Here is a 2,500-nt window from a genome sequence, read left to right as displayed (position 1 = left end):
GATACTCAATTGGTTCCTTCTACAAGTCCAATCCATCAGTTTTGGGATGTCTTTATATTTCAAGATAAATTTATGAAAAAGGGAAATTTGGGTGTTGCCTATTGTATGCACAGATACCATTAAATCAACAGAAAAAAATACTTATTTGTACTTTTCTCTCATCTTTAAAGTTTGATTCTGTTAAATAACTATTCTTGAAGGAGAGCTGCTGACCTCCAGTGTACATGGCTTAGTCAAATGCATATTAAACATAAAAATTTTCCCAAAAAGCACATAAAAAAAGTCTCTCAATGGGTTAGAAAAATAGAATAATTTTGAAACTTAGATTTAAGTTAAACAAATTATTTTTCTAGTACATTACATTAAAATACTTTGTTTGGGGCAAATTTTTACCTTTAACGTGTATTTGACTTAACCATGAACACTGGAGGTCAGCAGCTGTCCTCTTGAGCGATAGAATGCATAAATCCCTTAGACAATAGTTAATTCAACAGAATTCAAACTTTGAAAATGGGAAAAAAGTATAGGTTTTTTCAGTGCAATTTATTTTGGATCTTGTTAACGCGATTGCTGCGCATTTCCTGGCATTATTCTGGCAAGGATTGGTACTCGAAAACTAAATATTTTCCATCTTTGAGTACGCCAGTGACAAGCGGATTTCATTTGAATGTTGTTTGTTGGAACTCTTGCTATTCTGGTTCAGGTTCTTGCAAAATGAATTGCTGCAACGTCCGGGAATCGAACCCGGGCCGCCCGCGTGGCAGGCGAGCATTCTACCACTGAACCAACGTTGCTGGCACATAGGGAAAGGACAATTTGTGGCTCTTTGTAACCCCCCAAACAGCCCATGACCTATGGAGAGAAGGGCAAAATGTTATCCGCAGTCGGTAGGATTCGAACCTACGCTCCCAGAGGGAATCTGATTTCTAGTCAGACGCCTTAACCACTCGGCCACGACTGCAATCCATTGATGGGGGCACATTTGGCGGCATTCTCATACAGTAGAATAACTTGGATTAGCTTAGCTTGCCACTTCACACAGGTTTGCAAGCAGCCCGGCTAGCTCAGTCGGTAGAGCATGAGACTCTTAATCTCAGGGTCGTGGGTTCGAGCCCCACGTTGGGCGACCATTCCTTTTGGTGTGTTTCCCACTTAGCTGCAACGAGTATGAGGTGCACACTCATGGACCCACCAGCAGAAAGGGCGCCATGGCTTAGTTGGTTAAAGCGCCTGTCTAGTAAACAGGAGATCCCGAGTTCGAATCTCGGTGGTGCCTCAACTTTTTTTGACCAACCCAACTGTCAAAAGAAGGCCTCTGAAAGATTTCACTGCTCACATTTTGCCCAAGATACAGGAAAAATGAAGCGAAACAAACAGTTCAACAAAATGCCGCGACCCGGGATCGAACCGGGGACCTTTAGATCTTCAGTCTAACGCTCTCCCAACTGAGCTATCACGGCCTGTGCTATGTTCTTGGCGACCCAAGCGGAAACGCAGCAGCATAGCATTTCAAAAAGAAAAAGTGGCCTGACAGACGAAAACAAACGAACAAACAGAAAAAGAGACAGGTCCTACCGAGATTTGAACTCGGATCGCTGGATTCAGAGTCCAGAGTGCTAACCATTACACCATAGGACCTTCACATCTAGCGATGTCAAGATGCACGTACAGTTTTCCAATCGTTTTCCCATTGAAAAGAAAAAGGTAAAACAACTGGAACATATTTGCAGAAACCCTGAAATTAGGGCCAAACATGACCAATCCAAAAAGCAAGTGGGCTCGTCCGGGATTTGAACCCGGGACCTCTCGCACCCTAAGCGAGAATCATACCCCTAGACCAACGAGCCAGCTGTTGAGTGGTAACAGTGCGTGTGGGTATTTATTTGACATGCCTGCGGAAGGAGACTCACCTTTGAACGAGGACCTTCAAGAAAGAAGAAGAAAAAACAGACTGTTTGGTTCCTGCCGGGATCGAACCGGCGACCTTGTCCGTGTGAAGGACACGTGATAACCACTACACTAAGGAACCTTGCTGGTAGAGAGGCAAATTCTTTGTTTGAAATATTGAGTTGTAGCAAATGTGGTATGGATCTGTCCCAACGGTGTACTACAGGGTCTCGTGGCGCAACGGATAACGCGTCTGACTACGGATCAGAAGATTGCAGGTTCGAATCCTGCCGAGATCGGATTTTTATCTTTGAACAGACTAAATGTGTATGACTGAGACACATGGCATGACATTGCATACACAGATACATGGACAATATGTTTGTTTAGCTGCCAATACTTATGTTTTGTTCACGTTGATTGCTACGCTCAACAAGAAAAAGGTGTCTGCGCCCCCGGGTGGGCTCGAACCACCAACCTTTCGGTTAACAGCCGAACGCGCTAGCCGATTGCGCCACGGAGGCAAGTTGATGATGCTGGTATCGAAATAATTGAGAAATATGCCAACATGGTTAAATAATTGTACAATTGAGAAAGCCAGTTTGGAAAATGC

The 2,500-nt window shown here is 43.8% G+C and overlaps 10 non-coding genes across 10 annotated transcripts; 3 read left to right on the top strand and 7 right to left on the bottom strand.

Moving 5' to 3' along the window:
* Nucleotides 1-723: 723 nt before the first annotated feature.
* TRNAG-GCC (transfer RNA glycine (anticodon GCC)) lies at nucleotides 724-794 on the bottom strand. The gene has a single exon. It is a non-coding gene; the product is annotated as a tRNA-Gly (tRNA).
* An 85-nt stretch (nucleotides 795-879) lies between these two features.
* Nucleotides 880-961, bottom strand: TRNAS-AGA (transfer RNA serine (anticodon AGA)). The gene has a single exon. It is a non-coding gene; the product is annotated as a tRNA-Ser (tRNA).
* Nucleotides 962-1,053: 92 nt separating this feature from the next.
* TRNAK-CUU (transfer RNA lysine (anticodon CUU)) lies at nucleotides 1,054-1,126 on the top strand. The gene has a single exon. It is a non-coding gene; the product is annotated as a tRNA-Lys (tRNA).
* A 76-nt stretch (nucleotides 1,127-1,202) lies between these two features.
* Nucleotides 1,203-1,276, top strand: TRNAT-AGU (transfer RNA threonine (anticodon AGU)). Its single transcript has one exon. It is a non-coding gene; the product is annotated as a tRNA-Thr (tRNA).
* A 111-nt stretch (nucleotides 1,277-1,387) lies between these two features.
* On the bottom strand, nucleotides 1,388-1,460 carry TRNAF-GAA (transfer RNA phenylalanine (anticodon GAA)). Its single transcript has one exon. It is a non-coding gene; the product is annotated as a tRNA-Phe (tRNA).
* Nucleotides 1,461-1,566: 106 nt separating this feature from the next.
* TRNAQ-CUG (transfer RNA glutamine (anticodon CUG)) lies at nucleotides 1,567-1,638 on the bottom strand. Its single transcript has one exon. It is a non-coding gene; the product is annotated as a tRNA-Gln (tRNA).
* A 137-nt stretch (nucleotides 1,639-1,775) lies between these two features.
* TRNAP-AGG (transfer RNA proline (anticodon AGG)) lies at nucleotides 1,776-1,847 on the bottom strand. The gene has a single exon. It is a non-coding gene; the product is annotated as a tRNA-Pro (tRNA).
* A 109-nt stretch (nucleotides 1,848-1,956) lies between these two features.
* On the bottom strand, nucleotides 1,957-2,029 carry TRNAV-CAC (transfer RNA valine (anticodon CAC)). The gene has a single exon. It is a non-coding gene; the product is annotated as a tRNA-Val (tRNA).
* Nucleotides 2,030-2,113: 84 nt separating this feature from the next.
* TRNAR-ACG (transfer RNA arginine (anticodon ACG)) lies at nucleotides 2,114-2,186 on the top strand. Its single transcript has one exon. It is a non-coding gene; the product is annotated as a tRNA-Arg (tRNA).
* A 151-nt stretch (nucleotides 2,187-2,337) lies between these two features.
* Nucleotides 2,338-2,411, bottom strand: TRNAN-GUU (transfer RNA asparagine (anticodon GUU)). The gene has a single exon. It is a non-coding gene; the product is annotated as a tRNA-Asn (tRNA).
* Nucleotides 2,412-2,500: the final 89 nt, after the last annotated feature.

This window comes from Acartia tonsa, chromosome 5, assembly GCF_053477335.1.
Source record: "Acartia tonsa isolate MP-2025a chromosome 5, ASM5347733v1, whole genome shotgun sequence".
Taxonomy (NCBI): Eukaryota; Metazoa; Arthropoda; class Copepoda; order Calanoida; family Acartiidae; genus Acartia; species Acartia tonsa.
This window is presented reverse-complemented; position numbering and strand designations above follow the sequence as displayed.